At 35.0% G+C, this 16,131-nt stretch overlaps 1 protein-coding gene across 4 annotated transcripts in view; it reads right to left on the bottom strand.

Annotated features, from left to right (window-relative positions):
• The window catches only part of LOC149542434 (uncharacterized), a 49,957-nt gene extending 35,554 nt beyond the window's left edge, over positions 1-14,403 (bottom strand). For all 4 annotated transcript variants that reach the window (XM_089797376.1, XM_089797377.1, XM_089797378.1 and 1 more), the window contains exon 1: positions 13,992-14,403. The gene's annotated coding sequence lies outside the window, so the exon portion shown is untranslated. The remainder of the gene's footprint in view (positions 1-13,991) is intronic.
• Positions 14,404-16,131: the final 1,728 nt, after the last annotated feature.

The raw sequence follows: 16,131 nt of genomic DNA, 5'->3' as shown, positions 1-16,131 counted from the left end.
CAATGTGGGCTTCAAAAACCCTTCACGAATTCAAAAAAGATTGCTCAAACTTGAGAGAACATCATCAAATGTCACAAACTCATCCCCCACAGTATTTTTTTTGCCAAGTTTGGAGCTCATCCTTTAGGCTTTCGACCATTTTTTACTTGATCTAGTTTCTCCATCAGCTTCGAGTTTTCATGGACTCTGATGTTGACCACCATAGATACTCCCATCTTTCATACTGCTCTTCTATTCAGATTTGGAGATCCAACACTACCACTAGATCTCGCTATTGGTATGCCCTTGCACCTCTTTGTTGGGTTCGATCAAGATTGACATTGATCATCTCCCTCCTTACCAGTTCTCACTGGATGCTCCTGCTCATCTCCTCCCCTCTCATCAGGAGTTGAATGATTGTGTCAGACAAGATATCTACAAACAGTACATTATCACTACTTGGAGTAATCCTCCTGGGGAATTACGTCCTAAGATGGCATTTTATGCAGAGCATTTTTTTGAGATTCAAGATGGTATTATTGTGTGGCCTACTTATCTCTATCGGCATTGGTGTCATTCCCTTCGATTCTCTTTAGGCTCTTTCAGAGTTGGCTCTCATCATCTTGGTATCTGGACTGATCACCATATGGACAGAGAGGATCAGGTTTACAGATTGTGTTCTTTGGGAGAGGTTGAGTCTAAGACCAATTTCCTATTTCGTTGCCCTATCTACTATGAGATCTAAGGGAGATTTTATTGTCTTTAAAGGGATTGTTTCTCTCTCTTAGTGTTGTTCAGTTATGTTGTCTTTCCTTTTGTCACCACAAAATGTAGGTAACATTATGAAACATTTTCAAATTAGTTTCACATTTCTCTAAGTTTACTTCATTATTTAATTGGTTAGTATTGATCAACCAATCGATACCAATTGATATAATGAATCTTTTTATTGAAGGCCTTCTTCAAGTCTTTTTCGTTTTACTTTCTGTTGAGCCTTTGCTTGGTCTTTGAAGCCTTCATCATTCGTTCTTTGCTTTTAAGTTTGCATTTGTTGGTTTTTAGTTATTTGGTTTTGCTCATGTCATGCTTTTCATTTTCCCCTTCAATTTGGTCTAACACAGAGATCAATCGGAGTTGTCAGTCAAAAGATATGTCCATTTTAGTACTTCAAAAGTGGACCTTTCGGGTGCAAAAGCACAAATTTAAAAATATGATGTTATATTTTCAATTTGACTTTCACTTTTTGATAAATATAACTTTTATTCACTTTCTGTTATGTTAAGTTACTTTAACTTTAAATTTTTAACTTAAAGTGACTATAGTGCACTTTATGTTATAATTTTAAGTTGAGTTATTTTTAAATTTTTCACTTAAAGTAACTATATAACTATATAGTTTTAGTTTAATTTTTGGTTTTAAAAATCAAATGTTTATTTAAATGTTACTTTAAATAATGTTTATATGTTATATTTCAAAATATGATAAATAAATATTGTTGAAGACCCATTTTCTAACATTTTTATAATTTTAAGTGAATTAAATGACTTAAAGTCTTCATAAGTGGACATTTTATGTGCAATAACATGTAAAATCCATCAACAGTGGACATTTTATATGTCACTACATATAAAGTTTACTTTAGTGAACCTTTTAGATGTTATTATATCAAAAATCCATCATAAGTGGACCTTTTTGATGCTATTACATCAAAAGTGAAGTTTTCATGCTTATACATCTAAAAGGTGAGTTGCATTTTAAAATATGCATCCTCTCTCAAAAGGTTCCTTTTTTTCTATGAGCACATTTTAAAACATGTAAAGGCACCCAAAAAGTGCAATTTTGGAGAGATGCATGTTTTAAAATGTGTAAGTGACTCCAAAAGGTCCGTTTTGATCAAAAGACATGTTTTAATATATGCATTGACCCTCCAAAAGTCCATTTTTGAAGAACACGGTCTTGCCCTCCAAAAACCCAATTTTGATCATAACTTGAGATTTTTTCAATGGATTTGGATGAGATTTTCTCCAATAGGATCGTTTTTGCTTAGCCATGGATTTTCCAACATTGAAAATGGATATATCTTGCTAAAAAACAATTTTTCAAACTCCTTCCAAGGGCACGTTTTGGAAAAATCTTCAAATAAATCCATTTTGAGTGATTTAAATCACGTTTTTGCAAGGAAAAGAGGAGTTTTGGCATCTTCAATCATTTGCAATACATCTTGGCTCACATTTTTGCACTTAGAAGCCAAAAATGAATTCATTTCATGCTTTTTATAAATCACGTTTTTGCTAAAAACACCTGAAAATTTGGGGTTTTAATCCACTTTTATGTGTTTTGAAGCCATTTTTTTGCATTTTGATCCATGTATATGCATTTGGGGAAGTTGTTTTTGCATTCCCAAGTCAAAAATGACTCAAAATATGCATTTTCTGGCTACGGTTTTGCAAAAACGGCTCAGATTTTTGCATTAAAAAGTCATGTTTTTGTTCAAAAACTCAAAAAAATGCATTTATAGCCAATACCTTTGATTAAGACGGATTGTTTTTGAATTTTAAATGCATGATATTGTCTTTGGGGACCATGTATTTCGCACTTTCATGTCAAATTCGACCCTTCGTTGCTCATTAATTTTTGTTAAATGCAAGTATAGAAAAAGTCAAGAAGTTGTTTGAAAATCTAGATTTTAGGAAGAATTGGTCTTCAAGTCTATAAAACTTTCTATTTTGGCTCTTTACCCTCCAAGTAAGTGGACATTTTTAAACTTACTCATCAATTCATACTTAACTTGCTATTTTCATTCATATTTTAGCTTGAAATTGCACATTTGTCCATATATATGCCATGAAAAGTGCATTTTGCTTTTAAAAATGATGAAAACTCTCATTTTCTCCAAACTTCAAATTCGAGTTTAAGTGTTGAAGTGCATTGCATCTTGACATGTTTGAGTCTTTTGCCAAAGGCATGTGTTTGCTTTGTGCTTGCTTGCCGGTTATCTCCACTTTGGAGAAGTTACAAGTTCTTTCCCAAGAACTTGTTTTTGCTTCACTTCATGCGAAAACATCATCACGCTTCACTTCCATTTTCCATATCACAACACATCGCATCTCATCCGACAAATGGGATTACATGTTTTTCATCTCATTCACCATCTGCACATGCATGTAATCCCATTTTTTGCTTCCATTTTCACTCATCTCACTTTCCACATCCATTCACACAACACGATTACACGAAATGTCTTACGTGTAATTACATCTCAAAGGTCCAATTTTGATTAAAAGTCACTTTTTGAAAAGTTAAAAAGATGTCATGTGCATGTTTTCCCATGTATTTTGACCTTACTTTTCCTCAAAGACATCTATAAAGTTCATTTTCCCTCAAACTTCATTCCATTTTCACCTCTCCATATGCATTCACACTACCATGAGCAAATACATATTTTTCCACTTCCCATGTCATTTCATGCTTTGCATCTCTTCCATTTGCACTTACATGTAAAAGCTCATCCACCATTTGCCTTTGCTTTCCATCTCATCCTTCATCCCTTGTTGCATGTTGCATTTACATGTAATCCACTTTGCATGCAATGACGTCTTGAAAGCCTAAATCACATTTGAAAATCAGCAATCTTCATTTACATGCATTCCCATGCATTTAAAAGCATTTCCATCCTTCCAAGCACTTTACTTCAGAAAAAAAAAGGTAAAGGTGTTGATGGAAAGTTGTTTTGAGTTTACATCTGGACACCATCAAGAAGGTTTTCAAAGTGTCAAAGACTCCAGTTTGTGCTGATATACAAAGGAGAATTCACGACAACTTGAACGAGAAAAAATTTGATCACATCAAGATTTCAAATAACAATGGACAATTCATCAAAGACAGTCAGAGGTTATCAAAAGATGCAACACCATAGTTATCAAAGTGAATGCAGCAGTACAAAGTAAATGAACTTTTGATCTTGTGATCATCCGAGATTACATCGCCAAGTACAAAGCTCTTTAGAACAATCCCTAGGACTGTTTCCTTCTTTTTCGTCTTCTTTCATGTTTGCAATTGAAGAGGATGTATTACATGAAGATGTGTAATTACATGTACTGCAAGTTACATGTGTATGTAAAAGATGTAATGCGAGTTGCATGCAACCCTATATTTTCTCTTTTAGTTAGACTAGGTCAAAGTTGGTTGAGTTGCTCCCACTTTTTCCTCTACCTTTTACTCAACTCCTGTGCCTATATAAAAGAGTGCCCCCTCATTGTAAAAATCATCTTTTGTTGTATGCAAGAAAGCTCTGCCACATTTGTGCAAGCATAACTTTGATTGTGTAGTACAAAGTTGGGAGAAAAGTGAATAAAAGAAGCAATTAGATTCGAAGCTTTGACTGGAAGCAATTGTGATAGAGCAAATTATTTGTGCCTATTTCCTTGATTCGTGTTATTATTGTGTGTTCAATAAAAAAGCATAGTGATTTTAGGAGCAATCGGAGCCGAAGCTTTGACTAGGAGCGGTTGTGGAAATATATAGCTAGAAGCTTTGTCTGTAGCTTATAATTCTTTCCTAATTCGCAAAATAGTTAAATATTCTTACTTTTAGGAGTCTTTGTGCTCTAATTGTAAAGCTTTTTATATAGAAGTATGACCGGATTTAGAGCGAAATCGATACATTTTCAGCTAGCCTTTGAGTTAGTAAAAGTTTATCAGTATTACTATTTCCAGCTCTTAATAGAAGTGTAGCTAGAGATTCACCCTGCCCATTACTTGCTCCACAAGTAAGTGGATTCTTTTTTTAAAAGTTAAGAAGAAAGGATATTGGTAACACCCATTTTATAAAATCTCTCGACTTTTTGCATGCCTTGAGTCGATCCAAGGAACAGTGAGAAGGGGGAGCCTTCCCTTTAAGGTAGGAGAGACTCTGTCTCACACACTGTGGCTGGTCATTTTATTTTGTGACTGAATTTTTACCCAAAAATGTCGGTTGCAAAATATCCACCCAACAAGTTATATTGATCAACGGTGTCTTGCACTTTTATCTTCAAGAGGCTACCCAACTTCATGAGCATACTCTTCAGTTAGCTATGTCTCAGATCCACGTCGCTGACCAGCTCATTACTGGCTTTTACTCCCTCTTGTCTCCATCACGGTGTGTTAAAAGGCCTTCCAACACTACTTCTAGATTAGTTAGGCACTATACCAATCTTTTCAGGTAGTGACATTCCTCCAGTGGATCTCAGCGAAGATCAAAGACTTTGAATCGTCCACAGTTATATCATTTTGTCTCTGATTACTTTGTACCAAAGAAGGACTCATAGTTTTTACCTTGTGTTTCTTGGTCTTCTATCTTGTTTTGTTTCTTTCTAACACCATTTTGGTGTTTCTGGTGTGGCCGACTCTTTTGTTTGTATGCTTAGTCCCATAAACCTTTCTAGTTTTTTGTTGGACATTAATATTATTATCTTATTTTATCTTATCTTATCTAAATAACCTCCAATATAGATGAGAAAGCCTTCTTTTTCAATGCCAAGATCATGCTATGATACCACTTGTAATGAAATAACTTGCACAAATCAAACTCTATGTTGCCTACACCACATAAAGATGTCTAAAAGTACTCTTCATTCTCTTAGCTGCAACAATTTTAAAAACAACATTGGACATACTTATCAATGCAACCTTCTTCCCATCCACTTTGAACTTCAAATCCATAGTTTGAAAGTTCTAAGAACACTTTCCCAATGAATGGAGTCATTAAATGCCCAATATAGAATTTGTATCTCTCAAATCAACCACGTAGACATAGTCGATAGTAATTTTTACCTAAGGGATCCCCAGGAGACAATGTATGTTAAACCATTTTGACATCACAACATTGAATCACTTAAAATCCACCATCTATATACACCTCTTTGGTACCAGTGTTGAGTCTACAAAATTATGGGTTACCCCACTGTCTACTAAGTCTAACACACTCTGCCCCTATAAAATTGCACACACTCTAGAATACTTAAATCTGGGTGTACCAAATAGAGTAGAATAGATCCACCTTTTACTCCCTTAGATAAGTGTTCCTCATCTATCAACTACTCATCATCGGATTCACTATGATCGTTGCTCTAAATTTTCTCTTCCTTCTCTTGTTCCTCACTATCCTAGAGGAAGATAAATGTTAAGAGCAGAATATTAGGATCTTGAGGAACTCCAAGGAAGATCTGAGGAATGATTATGGCTGAAGGAATTCCTGAGATTAGAGGATTTTTCATCAGCACTAACTTCATAGGCTTTTCATCAAAAGACTCACCCTCAACCGCATCCTTTCACTAATTTACTCCTCAATTCCCACTTATTTTAAAACATTCCAAATTGCATCAACAAGTGAAGACTCAAGGTTCGATGGAGATTCCTCTGATGGAGGAATTCCATGGTAGAAATCCACTATTCAAAGGAATTCCACTAGAATTCTTGGCACTCAAAACCTTCTTAAACTTTCAAGTGACTCAAACTTAGACTTTAGACACAATCTCCTTGACTCCAGTTTGCTACCCACTAATGCCTAAATACTAGAAATTGTTGCTATTTTAAGATCCTAAAACCACCTAAGCCCACTCACAAAGCAAAAAGAGGGGTCCCCATTTGCAATAGGGCAATGGAGTGGAACTTACACTAGGACCTATGGCTCATATCTCTTCGGCATCATTGAGAATCTTCCCTTAACTCTTTGGATGCAACCCACTCTAACTCTGAGCATTCTATGGTGCCAGATCAAGGCAATGAACACATCCCTAGAGAGTTGGCTTCTTTAGCAAGCCACCTTTAATGTCGTCTCATACAACTCAATCTTCATGAAAAAAAATATTGAGTCACAATCATTCAAGAAACTCATGAAAGTAATCCTATTCCTTCTCATCATAATTTTTCTGTAGAGTCTAAAATTGAATATTCAAGATAGAACCTCATATGCTTAATCAAGAAGATCCACCATTCCCAACTGCTATGTAGAAGGAAATGTTATGATGATTAAGGTTTCCATTTTTTAAAGTTTAATCTAGGTTTTCTAAACTTGTCAAAATTAGAGTCAATTTCTCTTTGATGATTGAGGTTTTGTTGATGTTAATCTAGGTGTTAAACAAAGGCTTAAGCATGTCAAAAAATTATAGTCAATTTCTCTTCCATGGAAAGTGACTGCATTTATCTTCACAAATACTCTTACATAATGGACAAGGAATACATAAATTTAGATGGCATGGATTCATCTATTGTAGTCAACAACATCAAGACCAACCATTAGTCCAAGCCCATTTTACCAAAAGTAGCATTCTATGACTCCCAAAGTTTCTAAAGTAGTGAAGTGGGGAGGTTGAAAAGTTAATTTATGTGGACTTCAATAAAGAAATTCATTACCTCGAAACAAAATGGAAATATTTGTGTACATAGACCATTTATATCTAAAACCTACCATTTCCGAGGGTCTCAACACCTCAACAACCCAATCAATGAATTCCATCTTAAGACTGATTATGTATGATGCCACACCTCTAACCTAAGTTATTTCCATATCTAATGGAAATAAGTTTACCTCCCACTCCATGCTATGCCACCCACTATGAAGACTTGTACACGTATGCTCATGTAGATTCATTATTAGTGTTGAGACATATATGTCTTGATAACTAGAAACATGTTGAAAAGAAGCAAAACATACTTTGAAAAAAAACTTACATGAAACACAACAGAAAAGGATATATATCACATTGCCTCAAAATCATAAGATACATAGTCTTTCTCATTATATATCTAGCTTCACAAGAGCATACGCACCCCACACTTAAAAAAGAATGATACTTGAAGCCAAAAGATCAAGTCATAGTGAACCCTCTTTAGCTTTGGTGACTATTTATATATTTGGGTTCCTCATTTGTTATAGTGTGCCTCGTTTTCGACATTGTTTAGGACTCAAATGCTTATCCCCAATCTCCTGCCCCTAGCATACCTAATCAATGACTCTCAACACCCTAAAAGATTCTTTAGAATTTCCTAATTTGTACTCCACTCTCAATGGTCCATGCCCCTTTTTATCACCATATCGACAAGTTAGGTGTAACTTCCACATCTTTTCACCTCATACATGTCTACATTTTTATCCTTGATTGATCATAACTTGTTACCTTGGCTCTCACTAGTTGATTCTCAGTGATCAATAACATCCACTTTTTCGTAGCCCACATCTACAATTTTCTTGTGCTTGTGATTTTAATTTTTATGCTTAGCCCTTAATCTTCTACTTCCCCATCAAATATATGCGGTCATAGCTGTCACATTGTTTTACTTAGTTGCGCATCTCATTGTCATTGAAATTACTCAACCCAACACCAACATAGATGTTCTTCACTTGCCTAGATTGCAACGCCTCTTAAGGTAGTTAGGATTGCTTGTGAATTGGTAGTAGAACTTTTCCATTACCATTATGAAGGGCCACCTTAGAATCTAGCATCAAAACCTATACAAATGGTTCATTCCACATGAGGTCAACTCAGTTCCTTACCTCTAGTTGAAAGAAAAAGATTACCAACAAAGCTTGTTGTTGTGAAGATTTGTGGAAATATCTGCTGCAAGAAAGGCATACTTGAAATGATTGATTTAAACCTCAAAAGAAGACCAATGTACACATACCAGCTCATCAAGAGTTTTTTAAATAAATCTTGAAAGGCATTTCTTAAAATTTTACCTTCAAAACTTCCTCTCTTAATGAGAAATTATGGAAAACTTCTGCATTGTTTCTCCTTCTGTAATTAAGAATAGTTGGGGAAGGAAAAGTAGGTCTCAAAGGGGATATAATGCTTCAATCACTCCAAGTGAAGTAGATGACGGTGAAGACTCTGAAGAGGAACTAATAATTATCAGGTGGTGGTTCCCCTAGTATCTCATTAATGTTTTTTTCCAGGCTTATATAAGTGTAGATAGTTACACTTAAATTGTGATACTGTAAGCAATCAGCAGGCATAACTATAACAGAGACTAGTAATCCATGAATGGCACTCTGTTCTATCTTGTACAGTATATCTATTGTTCTGTTATGACAGTAGTTCTAATTTTCAGATATATCAGAATATTGGGGAGTATCGGAAAGCATACCCAATAGCTCTACTATACAATTATGCTTAGATGTTTAAGGGCAGTTTTGGAAATATTTGCAGTGGTATCTTATATTCTGGTTCCAAATTTAATATAATAGAATATGGCTTAACTAACTTTGGGAGTAGATTATAAGCCTGTTTTTTTGGCAAGTCTCTGGCTTTGTTATTATCAGATGGAAGTCTCTGGCTCTGTTATTATCACTATGACAATCTTGATCATGGTCATTTAGTAAATTTATCTAAAATATGCAAAGGTTTTCAGTTTCTCAAAATATACTAATTGATCATATTTTTCAGTATATATCTGATGATGGTATGGAAATTAGTGGCGAAGAAGGGAAACAGATCCTTGGTTTTAACTAAATATATGTCCCAATGGATTGATGGAAAGGGAAAATAAGATATAACATAGCAGCTTTAATCTAAGATTATTAAAAGTCTTATTTTAAAACTTGTAACCTTTTACTATGTTTAGAATTGGCATATAATGTGAGAAGATTTTATTTCCTTGCTACCCCTTTAACATAAGTGTGTAGCTCTGTGACTGAAAGTGCAGATATTCAAGGATCAAGAGGAAATTCCTGAAATGTATAAATATTTTTTACAATGCATATGTAAGGAAGGGAAACCTTCTAAACCCTTTTGCAGGGGTATTGTATTAAAGATATTTAAAATTTGTATTGTGAATAGAAGGAATGCCTTCTAAAGAACCCATGGTTTCAATGGGGCATTTGTACATTCTTGATCAGGACTTATGTCCCAGGCTACAGCAGGGGTTTTCTTGTCCGTTCTTTTTCCCCCGGTGCACGCACTTTGACCAAGGTATATCTGTAAAACTATTATGAAATTTTTTTAAAACAGGGCACTTGACTTTTATCTTCCAAAAAAAAAATTACCTTCAAAAAGCATATCCTTGTTGAGGAGATTGTATATTGAGATTTCTTATAACTATGTAGAAATTGTGTATATCAGCTGAATGAGATAGGCCTCTTTTATTGCTCCCCAAATCAAACAAGCAATGGAGAGGGATCAGACAGAAAGAGCACATTCACATACATTGTGAACTAAGTTGAAAACATAGTTATCTATGAGAAAGGGATGATTTATGCTTCATCACTATGGTTTGGCAGTCAAATCAAGCATTCATAACATTGGTATAGGTTCTTTATGCTCTCTATAGTAGAGGGTGCTCTCTATAGTAGAGGGGAATAAAATTCTCTCATCTTGTACAAATGTATTGTTGGTAAGACCTTATGGGCATGTTTACAGAGTGAATTGAATTATATTTTCATATTCCCTCTTGCCTGAAAGGATGGAAGGATAGTCTTTTGGGGGGGGCATTGGAATGACCAAAGACAGTTGCAAAAGCATGTAGCATACATTAAGGCTACACACCACACATTTCCATTTGAAGAAAAGATTGTAAGTCGACTTTTTGTGTAATCAAATTCCCACTTGAGATCTTGGAACTAAGGCATTTTAAGAAGGGTATGATTATGTTTGTAAATCCAAACTTAACTTTAGTAACTCAAGCAAATATGACATCTTTTCTTTCTTTAAAGAGGAACAATTTTTATGTAACTCTGTTGTTTGGCTGATCTAATATCGTATTTCGTGAAGTATAAGACACATTTCTCGAACAAAAAACTATTTACACATAGCATGTTCAATGCAGAGGTACTGCAATTGTTTTAACATGAAGTGATTCCCCGAACTGGCACATCATACACCTAAGTCAAATCCTACAACTAATGAAGCACCAAACATGAATCACGAACTCAATGTATCACCAACAGCATAGTTGCTAATTCTATGAACTTATCGTCTCAATAAAATTTGGGACTGTAATTATTTTATAGATTTTTGGCAATTGGTTTCCCCGAACCATCATCTCTAGTCCATTGGGTACATTGTTTTCTGGCTATATGACATCCATGTGCAGCCTCATGTCTTCATATTGTTCATTCTCTAAATTAGACTGAAATTAAAATATGAAACTAATTCATTAGAAAATCATTCCGATTAGATGATTGTCTTTAATTTTGACGACAACAAAATCTAAAAAAATATGAGATGGTATATTTATTTATGTGATGTGTACTTAGTTCATTCAATCGAGTAACTATTAGTGGTATGATATTTCCACAGTCCATTATTGTGAATAAGAGTGCTTGTTGTATAAAAGTATGTAATGTCCCCATTTGTTGCCAGCATCAACATTTCAAGAATCAGCCTAATATTGGATCCTCGTAGGCTAATGAGGATGGTTAGAGGGTCTTCTAAGGATTGATTCGTTCCAACATTTAGGGATTTATGGATTTGGCCTTTGTTTGATATCATTTGGACTCCATTTGCCATACTATGTATAGTAAGTCAGGAGTAATAGAGATGGACCCTTTCTATTTTTAGAAAGTGTATTTGGTCACATGGGGAATTATGAGGAGAGATTCTTATTTTAGACGGCATGGCAATCAGACAAGTATTTCAAAAGATATTAAAGTTCAAGTGACTTATGTGATTTATTTAAATATTTTAATGTTATTATAAAGTTATAAAGTAACTTATAGTAATAAAGTCACTTTAATATTATAAAGTGCAAATATAAAGTTACTTTATGATTTAAAGTCACTTTATTACAAAAGTAACTTAAGTGACTAAAAGACGAAATTGGCATTTTATCCCACATTGCCTAGTTGTTTGGGTCTTCCCCCATATCAAGGTTATAAAAGCATGGAGCTACATTGGGATGGACACCATGAAATATATTATTATGTAAACAAAAAGGTTGCTTAAATGTGAGCGGTTACTCGTGAGGACAAAACCTCTCAAGATGTTTAAGAAGTTGGATGTAGCCCTAGCATCTCATTGAAAGTTGTGCTCAGAATCAGGTAAGAGAAATCAGGTTTCAGTCGGCTCCATTTTCGAAGTAAGTCTGCTAACATTTCTAGCATTTGGAAGTCTTTATTATACTGGATGGTAATAATGCTATTGGTTCCACACAATATGTTTAGACACCAAGGATCAATTGGCTTTCAACCTGAATCCACTAAGACATCAAGGGAGACCATAATCACTATTGTATCAGTACAAAATTGACAGCAAAAATCTAAAGATTGGTGTTAGGATTGGAAAGGCAATGGCTGTGATAGTATTTTAACAAGTTGACCAACTTCTGGAAGTGTATGCCTGTATATTAGCTATGATACATGATACTATGAAAGTCGTACAAGCTGGACTTGTCACCTAGATGCTGTACAGGTTTCAGAAGTGTTACAGCAGTACCATTCTACCAATAAATCGAACATAAGGAAGTTGTTGTATGGCAACCATCAACAACAGTGGCAATATTGGATCTGCAGTCTGTTTGAGAGTCATTTACAGCCATCATATTGTTGCCATTACGCTGTACTAGAGCCATGATGTGTAGTGCAAGTTCCAATCAGCCCTTGGAGTAGGTAAATCAGGGTTCAGAGGCTCCACACATGTTAGAGAAGTTTTGAAGTTGTTTTAGTGTTGCAACAGTTCATGGCTTTTCACTATGGTTGGTTGATGTCAGCATCAAACCCTGTGGTCTTGGTTCGCAAGTTACTTTATTACAGTGGTGGTTAGTAACAGCCGCATGTGCATTGTGCAAGGTTCATGTCCAAGTATCTTGAACCTGCATTAATCTAACAAGGGCTGCAATTACCAGCATTAAGACCAATTTGATAACCAGGATTGGAAGGGTTGACGTGAGCATCAAACCCTGGTCTTGGTTCGCAAGTCACTTCATTACAGTGGTGGTTAGTAACAGCCGCAAGAGCATTTTGCAAGGTTCACGTCCAAGTATCTTGAACCTCTGTTAATCTAACAGGGCCTGCAGTTACCAGCATTAAGACCAATTCGATAACAAGGATTGGAAGTGTTAGCAGTCAAGGAAATCTGAAAACAGATAGCAGATGTCGGATGGTGTAGAGAGAATGTATGATGGCAAGTGGGGATGTTAGAAGACTAGACAGCTCAACTGCAGATGTGTTCTCACGACATTAACAAACAGATTGCTGGAAATACCCGAGGATAGCAGCTGTCATAAAGAACTTCACGGGACGTGGAGTTCATCGGACCTAGTCATGCAAGCTGCTCATTCCACCCATCGCAGAAATTGCCAGGTTCTTCCCATTTGTTGTATGTTGTTATCATGTGAACATATGCATGTTTCAGTCATGCATTTGATTCAATTTTGGTATTGAAATAAAATCTATTGCGCTTATCCGTAAGTGATAACAGTGGTATATACACTCTGCCATAACGTGAGACTGAACTTATTATCATTTCTATTTACAAGTTAGTTCTGGATTATGCATTACTTTTGCTAATATCCAATGAGACAACAATACAGTAGCATCAGTATTTTTATGAGGGTTACACACCAACTGTTTGTAGTAATTCCACTAGTCAGAACTTAATTACTTTGCCAACCCAAGTGTGGATTCTTACAAAGCATGTGGGAAGTTCATTGATCAATGCTTTGGGTCCACCCTATGATGCATCATCATCATCATCATAATAATATGCATGAATTGTAATTAGTAAACCTATGTATCTTCTTCCTTGACATCCTTGATGAACTTGGATGTGGGATACTACAACATAATGACAGGATCCAACAAAAAGGAGTAAAGATTAAAACTAAAGAAAGTGCAAATTGCAGACAACATGATCAAGTAGCTATATGTGGAAGAATGAGAGCGAAAAAGGAAAACATAAATTTTAAAACCCACATGATTTTTAACCATAATAACAATGTTCTCCCACTCCCTCAACATCAGATCTTGCATGACCTAAAATTCAAGCTAAGAAATGTTAAAAAACATATGACATGTCATAGAAAGAGACGAAAACTTACATTGAATTTCAAGGAAATAATTGAACGTCACCAGCTCGTTTGCATAACTTTATAAAACCCTGCTCAATATACTCAACTTCCACAAGCTGTTCTATAAAAGTCCACCACCACTAGAGAGTCTGTTTCTCAAGAATTTCATTCAATTCTATACAGTTCCTAGATTCTTTAGCAAAAACTACAGGGCATAGATCTGTATCATCTTCACTATCAACTAGCATTCCTTGACTTTCATGCTTCATCCTCCTGTAATCTGCTACATTAAGGGCTGCACATATTTTATTTTCTTCTCACTGCTGACATGATTCTCAATGCATGCAAGTCTGAGACCTGAAAACACATGAAAGGATCCAAACTGACAATATTTCCATTTGACTATTGTAGCATTTAAAGGCATCCCATTAAGCAAGGGATATCGACTTCTCATGCCAAATAGAAGCATAGGTCTTTGGAAAACCCCAGGACCATTGACATTAAGAATAGAGAAACATATGTTCATGTTTCTTATACACAGCTGATCCAACAAAGAATGTAGATCAAATGTTTCTTAAGTTTCAGCTATTAAAGGAGGTATATACTGGTTTCCGTTGTAGAAGTGCCTCTTGCCAATTTACCCTGTACATATTTTAAAAACAGAGAGCAGACTTAAACCATTATAATTAACTACTGTACCAAGCAGTGTGAAACTAGCAATATATATTGTTTAAAGTAGGTAACAGTATTAAGCAGTTAGTGATTTGCATTCATTTCCCATCACCAAAACGACACAAATACATAAGCAACTTGTTTTTGTAAGCTGTAGTGACATAGTCAAGACCTGACATACCCCATACAGAAATCATCAACATATGATTAGAATCAAATTGCTGAGAAAGAGGAAACTCAGCTAGTCAAGTGATAAAAATGAAAATGATATCTGATTGGCAAAGTAAACTACAGCCAGCATCTTGAACATCACTTAGAACTTCAAAGATCAACAAAAGAACACTATTGAAAGCTGCAAGGTTATAAAATTAAGAGTTCACATATCAAGAAATGATGGAAAAATTATGGAATTGCAAGTCAACCTAATATGAATTGAAAACAATTCAGGAATAAATAGATGAAGATTCTAGAACAAACACTAGATCCTTTGAAAAGATGCATCTGCTTTAGAATACAAAATGAAAAACTTAATAAGTCATTCATACAAGCAAATTTGATGATCAAGCGTTTGTGTCAGATGGTGCATAACACAACCTTCGAACAATCATGCCTTTCTGACATGAAATCAAAGCTTTATATAAGAATCTGTATTTAATAGTTACAAAGCATAAATAAACACAAAAATGAAGAAATGGCAAAGAGCTCAAATCCAATAATCATTAAGGATATCCAGAATTTTGACTAAAGGAAGACAACTTGGAAAGGATCTAATCCCCATCTCCAATACTGAAAAAGACAATAAACAGGGTCTACTGCAATAACCTGTCCAACAGTGATATACCTTCATTTGTATCTGAGTGTTTGGATGTAAACTATGTCAGCAATATTTTCCATAATCCAACATCAAATGTAGACAGCAACAGGAGAGAATGAAGAAATAGTAAATTGTGAAACATAGCTGACTTAATGGAGGAAAGGAGCAAGATGATGCAGAAATTGATTTAGTCAATTACAGTCTGCAATTTACAATTTTTATGTTCTCTCCTTTGCTCTCCACATTCTGATGTTGGAATACAAAGTGCGACCCAAAAGATTGATGATGTGGAATTCTTACACAGTTAAATCCTGGAACACTTAGATATATTATAGACTGTGAAAATCTGATGTCTTTAATCCCTTCATTTGTTTAATTCAAATAATTATGGATCAAACAAGACTCAGATATATTATGGACTATGAAAATCTGATGTCTTTAATCCCTGGGATACTCAAATCCAAATAATAATGGATTGAAGTAGGAGTATCCCAATAACTTGTGTATTATCAATGCATTGCTAAGGAATCTTTTAAACTCCCTCCAACAAACGCTCTCTACTTTCTTTACAGCTGGCACTCATGCTATAGAGAGTATCATCTCAATAACTAGATAGATGAGTGAATTAAAAAACTAAAAAATCTTTTCAAGTGTCGGCACTGGATATCCCAAAAAAACATGTTA

This window comes from Cupressus sempervirens, chromosome 8 (assembly GCF_028749045.1).
Source record: "Cupressus sempervirens isolate cs-2001-9-10 chromosome 8, ASM2874904v1, whole genome shotgun sequence".
Taxonomy (NCBI): domain Eukaryota; kingdom Viridiplantae; phylum Streptophyta; class Pinopsida; order Cupressales; family Cupressaceae; genus Cupressus; species Cupressus sempervirens.
The sequence above is the reverse complement of the archived record's forward strand: the minus strand, read 5'-3'. Positions and strand labels throughout refer to the sequence as shown.